Source organism: Pleurodeles waltl, chromosome 5 (genome assembly GCF_031143425.1).
Source record: "Pleurodeles waltl isolate 20211129_DDA chromosome 5, aPleWal1.hap1.20221129, whole genome shotgun sequence".
Lineage (NCBI taxonomy): Eukaryota > Metazoa > Chordata > Amphibia > Caudata > Salamandridae > Pleurodeles > Pleurodeles waltl.
The window spans coordinates 1,363,139,061-1,363,154,532 of NC_090444.1; positions in this window are offsets into that span (position 1 = coordinate 1,363,139,061).

Consider the following 15,472-nt stretch of genomic DNA (forward strand, 5'->3'; position numbering starts at 1 on the left):
AGATTCCAGTCAAGCCTTCAGGATATAGGATCTGCAAGCCCTACTCTTCCTAGCGAAAGAATTGTAATGGGTGGCAGGCAGAACCACCACTGGTCCTCTGGGCCTCCAGGTGATGCTTGAAGGCCAGGGAACATACTCTTCCCTGCAGGTCATTCTACCTCCTCCTAGTCTCCTCCTGTGTGTGCAGGGTGTTAGCTACAACAGTCACTCTGTCAACTATTCTGTTCTCCATTTGCCTTTTCTGCGATCCTGAGGAATTTTGTGCTCCAAACAATTTTGGACCTAACCTAATGATTTCATCCACCATGACAGACAACTCTCCCCCTGTAAAACATGGATTTCTCTTCCCTGCCATTCTGAATATTTAAAAAAAATATTTAGTGGCCAAAAAATGAAGGGTAATGAGAGGAAGTCAAATAAACAAAGAATGTCTCCTGTGATCAAAATTCTGCTGGCTCAGTGTGTTCTGCAGTGTGATGTCAAAGGACATGGTCTGAAATAGAGTGTGTTTTATAGTGTGTTTTACAGGTGTTCAAAGTTGTCAAATATACAACTGGGTGGGCTACTGTAGGAGGCTGGACTGGCTTGTAGTGAGTACCAAGGGGTACTTGCACCTTGCACCAGGCCCAGTTATCCCTTATTAGTGTATAGGGTGTCTAGCAGCCTAGGCTGATAGATAATGGTAGCTTAGCAGAGCAGCTTAGGCTGAACTAGGAGACGTGTGAAGCTACTACAGTACCACCTAGTGTCATATGCACAATATCATAAGAAAACACAATACACAGTTATACTAAAAATAAAGGTACTTTATTTTTATGACAATATGCCAAAGTATCTTAGAGTGTACCCTCAGTGAGAGGATAGGAAATATACACAAGATATATATACACAATAGCAAAAATATGCAGTATAGTCTTAGAAAACAGTGCAAACAATGTATAGTTACAATAGGATGCAATGGGGAAACATAGGGATAGGGGCAACACAAACCATATACTCCAAAAGTGGAATGCGAACCACGAATGGACCCCAAACCTATGTGACCTTGTAGAGGGTCGCTGGGACTATTAGAAAATAGTGAGAGTTAGAAAAATAACCCTCCCCAAGACCCTGGAAAGTGAGTGCAAAGTGCACTAAAGTTCCCCTAAGGACAAAGAAGTCGTGTTAGAGGAATAATGCAGGAAAGACACAAACCAGCAATGCAACAACTGTGGATTTCCAATCTAGGGTACCTGTGGAACAAGGGGACCAAGTCCAAAAGTCACAAGCAAGTCGGAGATGGGCAGATGCCCAGGAAATGCCAGCTGCGGGTGCAAAGAAGCTTCTACTGGACAGAAGAAGCTGAGGTTTCTGCAGGAACGAAAAGGGCTAGAGACTTTCCCTTTGGTGGACTGATCCCACTCGCCGTGGAGAGTCGTGCAGAAGTGTTTTCCCGCCGAAAGAATGCCAACAAGCCTTGCTAGCTTCAAATCATGCGGTTAGGGTTTTTGGACGCTGCTGAGGCCCAGGAGGGACCAGGAGGTCGCAAATTGGACCAGCAGAGAGAGGGGACGTCGAGCAAGACAAGGAGCCCTCTCTGAAGCCGGTAGCACCCAGAGAAGTGCCAGAAACAGGCACTACAAGGATGCGTGAAACAGTGCTCGCTGAAGTTGCACAAAGGAGTCCCACGTCGCCGGAGACCAACTTAGAAAGTCGTGCAATGCAGGTTAGAGTGCCGTGGACCCAGGCTTGGCTGTGCACAAAGGATTTCCGCCGGAAGTGCACAGGGGCCGGAGTAGCTGCAAAAGTCGCGGTTCCCAGCAATGCAGCCCAGCGAGGTGACGCAAGGACTTACCTCCACTAAACTTGGACTGAAGAGTCACTGGACTGTGGGGGTCACTTGGACAGAGTTGCTGGATTCGAGGGACCTCGCTCGTTGTGCTGAGAGGAGACCCAAGGGACCGGTAATGCAGCTTTTTGGTGCCTGCGGTTGCAGGGGGAAGATTCCGTCGACCCACGGGAGATTTCTTCGGAGCTTCTGGTGCAGAGAGGAGGCAGGCTACCCCCACAGCATGCACGAGCAGGAAAACAGTCGAGAAGGCGGCAGGATCAGCGTTACAGAGTTGCAGTAGTCGTCTTTGCTACTATGTTGCAGGTTTGCAGGCTTCCAGCGCGGTCAGCAGTCGATTCCTTATCAGAAGGTGAAGAGAGAGATGCAGAGGAACTCGGATGAGCTCTTGCATTCGTTATCTAAAGTTTCCCCAGAGACAGAGACCCTAAATAGCCAGAAAAGAGGGTTTGGCTACCTAGGAGAGAGGATAGGCTACTAACACCTGAAGGAGCCTATCAGCAGGAGTCTCTGACGTCACCTGGTGGCACTGGCCACTCAGAGCAGTCCAGTGTGCCAGCAGCACCTCTGTTTCCAAGATGGCAGAGGTCTGGAGCACACTGGAGGAGCTCTGGACACCTCCCAGGGGAGGTGCAGGTCAGGGGAGTGGTCACTCCTCTTTCCTTTGTCCAGTTTCACGCCAGAGCAGGGGCTAAGGGGTCCCTGAACCGGTGTAGACTGGCTTATGCAGAATTGGGCACATCTGTGCCCAACAAAGCATTTCCAGAGGCTGGGGGAGGCTACTCTTCCCCTGCCTTCACACCATTTTCCAAAGGGAGAGGGTGTCACACCCTCTCTCAGAGGAAGTTCTTTGTTCTGCCATCCTGGGCCAGGCCTGGCTGGACCCCAGGAGGGCAGATGCCTGTCTGAGGGGTTGGCAGCAGCTGCAGTGAAACCCCAGGAAGGGCAGTTTGGCAGTCCCAGGGTCTGTGCTACAGACCACTGGGATCATGGAATTGTACCAACAATGCCAGGATGGCATAGAGGGGGCAATTCCATGATCATAGACATGTTACATGGCCATATTCGGAGTTACCATTGTGAAGCTACATATAGGTAGTGACCTATATGTAGTGCACGCGTGTAATGGTGTCCCCGCACTCACAAAGTTCAGGGAATTGGCTCTGAACAATGTGGGGGCACCTTGGGTAGTGCCAGGGTGCCCTCACACTAAGTAACTTTGCACCTAACCTTTACCAGGTAAAGGTTAGACATATAGGTGACTTATAAGTTACTTAAGTGCAGTGTAAAATGGCTGTGAAATAACGTGGACGTTATTTCACTCAGGCTGCAGTGGCAGGCCTGTGTAAGAATTGTCAGAGCTCCCTATGGGTGGCAAAAGAAATGCTGCAGCCCATAGGGATCTCCTGGAACCCCAATACCCTGGGTACCTCAGTACCCTATACTAGGGAATTATAAGGGTGTTCCAGTAAGCCAATGTAAATTGGTAAAATTGGTCACTAGCCTGTTAGTGACAATTTGAAAGTAATGAGAGAGCATAACCACTGAGGTTCTGGTTAGCAGAGCCTCAGTGAGACAGTTAGGCACCACACAGGGAACATATACATGCACACCTATGAGCACTGGGGCCCTGTGTGACAGGGTCCCAGTGACACATACATATAGGCCACAAACCTATGAGCACTGGGGTCCTGACCAGCAGGATCCCAGTGACACATAACAAACATACTGAAAACATAGTGTTTTCACTATGAGCACTGAGGCCTGGCTATCAGGATCCCAGTGAGACAGTGAAAACAGTGACAAACACCCTGACATACACTCACAAACAGGCCAAAAGTGGGGGTAACAAGGCTAGAAAGAGGCTACCTTCTCACACAACCCCCCCCCAAACCAAGGACAATAAGGCTAACCTTGGCCAGTTGAGACTTTATTGTCTAAGTGGTGATAAGTAGAGAGTAGCTCTGCAATAGACTGGTTACTCCCTTTATCATCCACTATATGGTTACTTCCCTGTGGGGATGTAAACCACCCTGTTTGAAGTTTTTTAGCTAAGCAACAATGTGAAGATGTATTTTCAGAGTTTCTATCAGTAAGTTTTAGTTTAGAGCAGTGGGAATTGTCCACTGAACCTATTTGTAGTGATGGAAATGCCAGACAGGGATGCTGTCTCAGAAAAGCCATAGCTGGGCAAAAACTTTGTCCATATGGCTGGAAGAGAGAACAGGGATGCTGTTTCTCTTGAGTTGGAGCAGGGCAGGGATGCTGTCCTATGAGCTCCACACTAGGGCAGGGATGCTGTCCTAAGTGTTGTGAGGCAGTGCAGGGTTTCTGCACCAAAGTTTCTCTGGGAGGGTTGGAGGGATGCTCCATGTTAACTAAAATGGTGCTCTTTTTGTCACCAATGTTAGTTATCCCACAGAGAGGTACTTCTACCTCAGGGAGTCCAGCTTTGCCAGCTGATGATTCCCTTGGAACAGGTGCCACCCCAGGAGAGGTTTCTCCCACCACAGGAATGGTATCCTGAATGGTAGGGTGGTTAGGGGATACTGTGATACCCTTTTTACCTGTTGATGGAGAGGGATCCTGAGTTTTCAGGCCTTCTCTCCTTTGCTTTTTCATTTCTGTAGAAATGAGAGGGAACAATTCCTCAGGGATGCCCAGCATGGCTGCATGGGCATAAAACTCTACATCAGCCCAACCTGAGGCCTCTAGGTCATTACCTAAGAGACAATCTACAGGTAAGCTAGGTGATACCACCACCTGCTTAGGGCCAGTAACTCCACCCCAACTAAACTGAATTATAGCTAAGTGAAGAAACTTAGTGGAGTTATGGACATCAATAATCTTATACTGTTGTCCAATGATGTGTTGATCAGGATGCACTAGGTTTTCAGTCACCAAAGTGATACTGGCACCTGTGTCCCTGTAGGCCAAGGCCTCAACACCATTTATTGAAACTGTCTGCCTGTACTTATCCATTGTAAGGGGACAAGCAGCCAGTGTGGCAAGGCCAATGCCACTAGGTGTGACAGAAACTGTCTTGGGAGTGACTACCCCAGTTTCTACTATGGACCCAAAAGTGAACCCAACTACACCCTTAACTTGACTGTTGCCAGCAGTCCCACCACTAGTACCACTACTGCTAGGGGCACTAGAGCTTGATGTATTAGTGGTGGTAGGCTCAGGGGGTTTACCTGGACAGGACTTATCCCCTGGCCTATGGCCTCTGTTTTTACACACAAAGCACCAAGGCTTTTTAATGTGTGTAGGTTGAGAAGAAGAGGAAGAATTAGTTTTATCCCCACCCTCTGAAGAGTGTTTAAGATTTGAAGTGGGATCTTTGGTTTTACCCTTATCCCCATGCTTATCTTGAGATTTTTCACCATCTTTCTTCTTATTGCCATCTTTGTCACCCCCTGTAAGAACTTTTCTGTTCACCCTTGTTCTGACCCATTTGTCTGCCTTCTTTCCCAATTCTTGGGGAGAGGTCAGATCAGAGTCTACCAGGTACTGGTGCAACAAATCAGACACACAATTATTAAGTATATGCTCTCTCAGGATTGTGTTATACAGGCTTTCATAATCAGTAACTTTACTGCCATGTAACCACCCCTCCAAGGCCTTCACTGAATGGTCAATGAAATCAACCCAGTCTTGTGAAGACTCCTTTTTGGTCTCTCTGAACTTTATCCTGTACTGTTCAGTGGTTAAGCCATAACCATCCAGGAGTGCATTCTTAAGAACTGTAAAATTATTGGCATCATTTTCTTTCACAGTAAGGAGCCTATCCCTACCTTTTCCACTAAATGATAGCCATAGGATAGCAGCCCACTGCCTTTGAGGGACATCCTGTACAACACAGGCCCTCTCAAGTGCAGCAAACCACTTGTTAATGTCATCCCCCTCCTTATAAGGGGGAACTATCTTGTGCAGATTCCTGGAATCATGCTCTTTTGCAGGATGACTATGGGGAATACTGCTGCTGCCACCATGGGTTTCTAAACCCAACTTCTGTCTTTCCTTCTCTAATTCAAAAGACTGTCTATCCAAATCCAGCTGTTGCTTTTTAAGCTTCAGTCTGGTTTGTTCCACCCTCAACTTATTGAGTTCCCTCTCTAACATTCTGTCATCAGGGTTGGTGGGAGGGACATTCCTAGATACAGAGGTATGATGGGAATGAACAGAAGGAGACCTGTCCCTTACAGAAGCCACCCTAACAGCTTGGTTAACAGAAACATTACTACCAGTATGGTGAGAATAAATGCTTTTGCTATGATGTGAGACAACACTATTTATATGGTGTGGCTCATCATCATTACCAACTATGCTAGACTGTCTAGTTATGGGCAGGCTAGGAAGTTTCTTTCCTGAATCTTTTCCTGGGGGAGTCCCTGAATCAGATTGAGAACTATTAGGTACTTTTTCAACAGATGAGGCACCTATGGCCTTATCCTGTTCTCTAAGCATGTTAAGTAACAGTTCCAAGGAAGGATTCTTCCCTACACTCAAACCTCTCTCTATACAGAGACTCCTTGCTCTTTTCCAGCTAAGGTTGTCATATGCAAGTTTGGACAGATCAACATTTTGGCCTGTGCCAGACATTTTTAGAGAGAGTTAAAGTGATAGAAAAGAGAAAAAAGTTTTCAGAACTTTTTGGAAAGACAGAAAAAAACTTTTTAAACTTTTAAGAACTTTTTGAAAGTTTTAGAAGTACTTTTCAGCACTTAGAAAAGAGTGAAAAGAGGAAATACAAAATTATTTGGCTATGTGTATATACACTGACCTTGTTTTGTATATGTTTCTCTTATGAAAAGTACAATGACAAGAGTGGTAAGTAGTCTCAAGCACTTATCCCACCACTGCACAACCAATGTAGGAGGCTGGACTGGCTTGTAGTGAGTACCAATGGGTACTTGCACCTTGCACCAGGCCCAGTTATCCCTTATTAGTGTATAGGGTGTCTAGCAGCTTAGGCTGATAGATAATGGTAGCTTAGCAGAGCAGCTTAGGCTGAACTAGGAGACGTGTGAAGCTACTACAGTACCACCTAGTGTCATATGCACAATATCATAAGAAAACACAATACACAGTTATACTAAAAATAAAGGTACTTTATTTTTATGACAATATGCCAAAGTATCTTAGAGTGTACCCTCAGTGAGAGGATAGGAAATATACACAAGATATATATACACAATAGCAAAAATATGCAGTATAGTCTTAGAAAACAGTGCAAACAATGTATAGTTACAATAGGATGCAATGGGGAAACATAGGGATAGGGGCAACACAAACCATATACTCCAAAAGTGGAATGCGAACCACGAATGGACCCCAAACCTATGTGACCTTGTAGAGGGTCGCTGGGACTATTAGAAAATAGTGAGAGTTAGAAAAATAACCCTCCCCAAGACCCTGGAAAGTGAGTGCAAAGTGCACTAAAGTTCCCCTAAGGACAAAGAAGTCGTGTTAGAGGAATAATGCAGGAAAGACACAAACCAGCAATGCAACAACTGTGGATTTCCAATCTAGGGTACCTGTGGAACAAGGGGACCAAGTCCAAAAGTCACAAGCAAGTCGGAGATGGGCAGATGCCCAGGAAAATGCCAGCTGCGGGTGCAAAGAAGCTTCTACTGGACAGAAGAAGCTGAGGTTTCTGCAGGAACGAAAAAGGCTAGAGACTTCCCCTTTGGTGGACGGATCCCTCTTGCCGTGGAAAGTCGTGCAGAAGTGTTTTCCCGCCGAAAGAACGCCAACAAGCCTTGCTAGTTGTAAATCGTGCGTTTGGCGTTTTTGGATGCTACTGGGGCCCAGGAGGGACCAGGAGGTCGCAAATTGGACCTGAAGAGAGAAGGGACGTCGAGCAAGACAAAGAGCCCTCACTAAAGCAGATAGCACCCGGAGAAGTGCCAGAAACAGGCACTACGAGGATGCGTGAAACGGTGCTCGCCGAAGTTGCACAAAGGAGTCCCACGTCGCCGGAGACCAACTTAAAAAAGTCGTGCAATGCAGGTTAGAGTGCCGTGGACCCTGGCTTGGCTGTGCACAAAGGATTTCCGCCGGAAGTGCACAGGGGCCGGAGTAGCTGCAAAGTCGCGGTTCCCAGCAATGCAGCCCAACGAGGTGAGGCAAGGACTTACCTCCACCAAACTTGGACTGAAGAGTCACTGGACTGTGGGGGTCACTTGGACAGAGTCGCTGGATTCGAGGGACCTCGCTCGTCGTGCTGAGAGGAGACCCAAGGGACCGGTAATGCAGCTTTTTGGTGCCTGCGGTTGCAGGGGGAAGATTCCATCGACCCACGGGAGATTTCTTCGGAGCTTCTGGTGCAGAGAGGAGGCAGGCTACCCCCACAGCATGCACAAGCAGGAAAACAGTCGAGAAGGCGGCAGGATCAGCGTTACAGAGTTGCAGTAGTCGTCTTTGCTACTATGTTGCAGGTTTGCAGGTTTGCAGGCTTCCAGCGCGGTCAGCAGTTGATTCCTTATCAGAAGGTGAAGAGAGAGATGCAGAGGAACTCGGATGAGCTCTTGCATTCGTTATCTAAAGTTTCCCCAGAGACAGAGACCCTAAATAGCCAGAAAAGAGGGTTTGGCTACCTAGGAGAGAGGATAGGCTACTAACACCTGAAGGAGCCTATCAGCAGGAGTCTATGACGTCACCTGGTGGCACTGGCCACTCAGAGCAGTCCAGTGTGCCAGCAGCACCTCTGTTTCCAAGATGGCAGAGGTCTGGAGCACACTGGAGGAGCTCTGGACACCTCCCAGGGGAGGTGCAGGTCAGGGGAGTGGTCACTCCCCTTTCCTTTGTCCAGTTTCGCGCCAGAGCAGGGGCTAAGGGGTCCCTGAACCGGTGTAGACTGGCTTATGCAGAATTGGGCACATCTGTGCCCAACAAAGCATTTCCAGAGGCTGGGGGAGGCTACTCTTCCCCTGCCTTCACACCATTTTCCAAAGGGAGAGGGTGTCACACCCTCTCTCAGAGGAAGTTCTTTGTTCTGCCATCCTGGGCCAGGCCTGGCTGGACCCCAGGAGGGCAGATGCCTGTCTGAGGGGTTGGCAGCAGCAGCTGCAGTGAAACCCCAGGAAGGGCAGTTTGGCAGTCCCAGGGTCTGTGCTACAGACCACTGGGATCATGGAATTGTACCAACAATGCCAGGATGGCATAGAGGGGGCAATTCCATGATCATAGACATGTTACATGGCCATATTCGGAGTTACCATTGTGAAGCTACATATAGGTAGTGACCTATATGTAGTGCACGCGTGTAATGGTGTCCCCGCACTCACAAAGTTCAGGGAATTGGCTCTGAACAATGTGGGGGCACCTTGGGTAGTGCCAGGGTGCCCTCACACTAAGTAACTTTGCACCTAACCTTTACCAGGTAAAGGTTAGACATATAGGTGACTTATAAGTTACTTAAGTGCAGTGTAAAATGGCTGTGAAATAACGTGGACGTTATTTCACTCAGGCTGCAGTGGCAGGCCTGTGTAAGAATTGTCAGAGCTCCCTATGGGTGGCAAAAGAAATGCTGCAGCCCATAGGGATCTCCTGGAACCCCAATACCCTGGGTACCTCAGTACCCTATACTAGGGAATTATAAGGGTGTTCCAGTAAGCCAATGTAAATTGGTAAAATTGGTCACTAGCCTGTTAGTGACAATTTGAAAGTAATGAGAGAGCATAACCACTGAGGTTCTGGTTAGCAGAGCCTCAGTGAGACAGTTAGGCACCACACAGGGAACATATACATGCACACCTATGAGCACTGGGGCCCTGTGTGACAGGGTCCCAGTGACACATACATATAGGCCACAAACCTATGAGCACTGGGGTCCTGACCAGCAGGATCCCAGTGACACATAACAAACATACTGAAAACATAGTGTTTTCACTATGAGCACTGAGGCCTGGCTATCAGGATCCCAGTGAGACAGTGAAAACAGTGACAAACACCCTGACATACACTCACAAACAGGCCAAAAGTGGGGGTAACAAGGCTAGAAAGAGGCTACCTTCTCACAGCTACTAGCTTGCAACCAATAACCACAGCCGTAGTATTTTACTGAACGGGTCCTGCCACAGACTCCCACTGCCATGGGCCCACCTCTGAAACACCGCCAGCACTACTGTGTAATCTAAATACGCTTTGAAGGATCCCGGCCTCAAGACAGCAACGGAGGTACTGCTCATCAGTAATGCAGTCCACAGCATCAGCTGTGCGATGTAACTTGCACAACGGACTGGACTCCAACACGGCGATATTTGGCTCAGCCGCAAAATCATCTAAATATGGCAGGTGGAAGACTGTCGACGTGATGGTCTTTTCAGGTCTGCACCCGACTCGGCTTGACAGTGTGACCGCCAAGATCGAAATCAGGCCATATTATGTCACTTTGCTTTTTTCAAAAAAATTCTAGATATATTTGAATGTTAAGTAAAATGTCAATCACAATGTATGGTGGGAGGGGAAAGTTGGATGCAGGGCCTGACCTGGCATTGCGCTGCTCCTTCTTCGTTGTCATCCATTATCCAAGTCCATGCCCCTGCTCCCTCATTACAACCCTGTGTGGCCATTGTTCTACCACTGCCCCTCTGCCTGTCCTGAACAGTTAGCTTGCTGCCCCATCAACCTTTTCCCCAGCCCCCTCCCTCCTACCTTGCATGGTTGAGTGTGCTGCCCCTGCCCTCCATTTAGCTTGATGTCCCTGCCCACTCCTTCTGACTTCCATTTAATAAATGTATGCCCCGCCATTGCCCTCCTGCTAAGCCTCTGGGCTTAGCTTGTGCCCCTACACCCCTGCCCTCCAATGTCTGTGTGCTTGCCCCTGCTCCCTCCTTTTTGCTCACCATGTTTCATGGCCCTGCCACAACCCCTCCCACCTGCCAAGCATAGTCAGATAACTGCTGCCTGTCCCTGCCACCCCAACCCTGATGTCTGAGTTCCATGCTTTTATTCCCTCCCTACTGCACTACATGGTCCATTTTGCTGCTTATCCTGCCTACCCCACGTGGTCTGTTGTAAGCCCCTTCCCCTGTCCCTTCTAGCCTGTGTCCAGTCCCCACCCCTCAGTTCTGTCCTTCATGGTCCTTTATGTATGCCCCTGTCCCCTCCCTCTTGCCTACTATGACGGTTGTGCTGCCACTAATCCTCCCACTTGTGATGAATGGCCTTCTGTGCTGCCATAGTCCCTCCAACCTGCCCTCTGTGGTCCCTTTGTTACCCCTGACCCACTCCCATCAACCCTCCGCTGTCTGTGTGTATGCCATTATAGGCTCATTGTTGCCCTCCTTATAGTTTTGTGCTTCCAGTGCCCATTCTACCTGCCCTTCATGGTCAACTTGCTGTTCTAGCCCTACCCCTTTGCACCCTGCCCTCTGTGCTCTCAATGGTCTCTTATACTGCCACAGCCTCTCTTGACTGTCCTGAATGGTTGGTTTGATGCCCCTGCCCCCTTTCCCCTGCTCTCAACGGTCCGTTGTGCTGCCACTGACCCTCCTGCCTGCCCAGTCATCAATTATCTGAGTCCGAGCCACTGACATCTGCCTCCCCACAGTACTAAAATGAACAACTGGATTCCTAACATTCGATACTTATTACAAAATTGTTGCATGCCTTGATGTAATCAAACTTTAATACCTAAAGCATTTCCATTAGAAATTCTAAAGATGAAAGGGTTTTATGCCCATAGAAATGATGTTTAGTGCTCTGAAATACTAAAATCAGGACATATTTTCTGAGTTCTCAAATAGCGACAAAGCGCTTTTAAATTATCAGCTATAGTGATTTTTTTATCCAGTTGATCACTTGATTATTTGTAGCACTTAGAGGAGAGGATGTAGTTTTACGGCCAAAGCTGCAAACTTTGCAACTGGGTAGCCAGGTTTGAGTTTAAGGCGTCAGCTCAACGTCCTGTTATTCTAGGCAAATCACTGAATCTACCCATGTCTAAAGGGACTTTCTTTGCTCAGGGTAGGGGATGGACCTGTTGTGGATGGAAAAGGTGGGTTTGAAAATGTGAACATAAATGGAATTTAGGTTTTTTGTCATAATTATCTGTCTTTCTATTGCTTGTTCGCATAGTATAGTATTGCTGAGTTTTGACACAAGAGTGTGATATATAGCTGCCCTCAAACATTGTCACACATTATAAACAACTTTTCTCCCTAGACTTTCCCTGCTTGAAGTCCCTTGCCATGTATGCATTCTTCAATAGGTTACTTACCTCTTCCTGAGGTCCAGTAATTTATTGTACCCCACCACCAGTGTGTCACTGTTTGGGCACGGAAAAGTGGTTAATTTCATTCTGTTTCACTTGATGAGGTTCTGAAGCACCCAGCCACCAATCAATTATACTTTAAAGTATACTAGTTAGTCTAGCTAATGCCCTTGTCTTTTGCTCTGTAACTATTTGATGATTAAGTAGTCTGTCAACATACACAAAAATGTAATATAATCTCTCCTTCCAAAAGACAACTCTGCTACTAAGTTATTATCTAGTTCTTCAAGTTCTTATTTGAATTGATTAAACAATGGTACCTCTTGCAATCTTCTCAATCCTTATCGCAGGGTTTCCCAAAATGGTCTTTTTATTAACAGTGGTGGTATTAGTGTTCTTGTGCTAACAGGGAAGACATCACAAAGCAAGGTCCTACTCACACCTATTCCAAATGAGGTAAACTCCAACTGTTGGATTGTTCAGAAAGAATATGCATCATAGGCAACTAAAGTGGAAGAAAACACTGAGTTAGTGGGTTATCAAAGGCTGAGACCAGATACCATGACAAAAACATTTCTTACTACAAAAACTAGCAGTAGTAACTTCTAAGCAAACTTGCGTCTAATTTTTTAAAACAAATAAGACTAAACTTACAAGATCCTTAAGTTAGTAAGTAACACCAGGAGGGCCCAATTCACAAAGCTAAAATTACACATTTGGTGTTAGTTTACTGTCTCTTGCAGTGTAAGTTTACAACTAGTACATTTTCCATCAGTAACTTTATGGTTAGTAAGTTTGCAAGTAGTAAGCAGACACTATCAGCTTAAAAGGAGTTATACTTACTACTACTACTAGTTAGTTACTATGTATATGAGTACCACTCATAATGGTAAAATTCTGATACTTCATTTAGACTACAAGAGTGCGCTTACAGAAAAAGTGCAACTTTTCCTTTGTGAATCAGGCCAAATGGTGCACACTAGTACTACCTACTATGGAACATACATTGCTCTGCCTCTGCACTATGAAGATGTCACCCCATTCATGCCTGGGTAGGTAAGTGGGGGTAGATGGCACGTAGTAAGTTGGTGTTGCATTCACCACATCCTCCCCACTGAGTATGTGATCCATTTATGGTGTAAAATTGTAAGTCACACCTCAGTATATCACACAGCCTGGGTGAAGAGGCTTAGGAGTTTGACGAATTGATGAGAACGAGGAGTTGGAAGAAAGTGTTCAAAGACAAACACAAGAAAACAGCAATATTCATCCGGTCGATGAGCAGCACATCATCATCACATCTGTTGTGGAAGAAATGAAGGAATGAAACAGTTCAGTCAAATGCATTGTAAACAGTCCTTCAGCCCCAGAGACACAAGTTATATTCTAAATGTTCTGTCATCTAGGTTTGAAAGATGCAAATTAGGTAGGAGTGAACCCACACAGTTCTAAACATTATGATTGTTAAACAATGATACTGTATATTAAATGCCAGATTGGGCAGTACATTTGCATTCTTCTTCTCAGAATGTCCGTCTTGGGTGCATGGCCAAAGTAGTCTGTTAAGGTAAGCAGGAGTGTGTAGGAAAGTAGCCTATTTCTATCTTGGTTACCCCCCTCTTTTGTCCTGTTTGTCAGTGTGTTTGACTGTGTCTACTGGGACCCTGCTAATCAGGACCCCAATAGTTATGCTCTGTCCCTTAAATTTGGTTGTTGAATATTGGTAACCCAGTATTCTACTCACAATTGGCATACTGGTGCCCCTTTATAAGTCGCTAGTATATGCCATTCAGGTACCTTGGGCTGTGGGGTTCCAGGGGGATCCCTATGGGCTGCAGCATATCTTTTGCCACCCATAGGGAGCCCGTAAATAGGCTTCTACAGGATCGCCATTACAGCCTATGTGAAAAGGTGCATGCACCCTTTCACTGCCATTTACACTGCACCAGGTCACTTATAAGTCACCCCTATGGCAGGCCCTCCAGCCCTGAGGGTAGGGTTCAGAGTACCTGTCTGTGAGGGCACCCATGCACTAGCAGAGCTGCCCCCACGACCTCCAGGATCATTTTCCCAGACTTTGTGTGTGTGGGGAGGCCATTTTACGCGTGTCCTGGATACAGTCACCACCTATGTCCAGCTACATGATGGTAACTCCGAGCATAGACATGTTTGGTATCAAACATGTTGCAATCATACCCCAAGGCTTTTGCAAGCTATGGTTGTATGATTCCATGCACCCTGGGGGCTCCTTAGAGGACCCCAACTATTGCCATTCTGGCCTTCTGAGGTTTTCCAGGCAACCCCAGCTGCTGACACCTCTCAGACAGGTTTCTCCCCTCCTGTCGCCTGAGAAGCTCAAGCCCAGGAAGACAGAACAAAGGATTTCCTTTTGAAAATAGGTGGTACAGGTTTGGGAGGGTAGCCGCCCCAGGCCACTGGAAACACTTTGAAGGGCACATTTGGTACCCTCCTCGCATAATCCAGTCTACACCAGTTCAGGGACCCCCAATCCCTGCTCTGGCGTAAAACTGGACAAAGACACCACCCCAGGGGTGGTGCTCAGAGCTCCTCCAGAAGGTCCCTGGGTTTAACCATCTTGGATTCCAAGTTGGCAGGGAACTCTGGGAGCATGTGAGTGGCCAGTGCCAGCAGGTGACATCAGAGCCCTTCCCCGATAGGTGCTTACATGTTTAACTGACCAATCCCCCTTTCAGGGCTATTTAGGGACTCTCCTTTCAGTGGTTCTTCAGATTCGAATTGTAAGACTCCAGCAGGAATCCTCTACATCCTTTACTTCACCTTCTCACCGAAGAAACTCCATCTGGACCTCCGGGAACTCTACAAACGGCAACAAAAAAGCAAAGATAACTTCTGCGACATTGTATCTTCAGCTCCTGCCAGCAACTGCAACTGTTTCCCAGCCGTGCATCCTCAGAGGACTGTCTTCTGCCGGCACCAGAAAAATGAAGGAATCTCTCTTGGAGTGAAGGAGTCACTCCCCTGCTTCAGCAGGCACCTCTCTGCATCGACGACCGGCTGCGTGGGTCTCCTCTTGTGATGAGCTGAGTGGATCCTGCATCACAGGTGGTGGACTGAAGTGGTCCTGATAGTCCTTACGTCCTACTGTCCAACTTTCGTGGAGGTAAGAGCCTGCCTTCCCATGCAAGACAGTATCCCCATGCACCATGTGTTTTGCAGTTGCCAAGGCTTGTTGGCATCCTTCTATGAAGTTCTTCTTGCACCGTGCAGCTCCGGCCCCCAGCACTCTACCCTGCGATGAGCAGCTTCCTGAGTGGTTCTCCGGCGGCATGGGATCCTTTGTTGTAGTGCTGCGTGGGCCTCGTTTTGTAATTTCCTTGTGCTGTGTGACTCCTGTGCATGCTGCCTGGTTTTCTGTGGGCTCTCTGAGTTTCTTAGCGCCC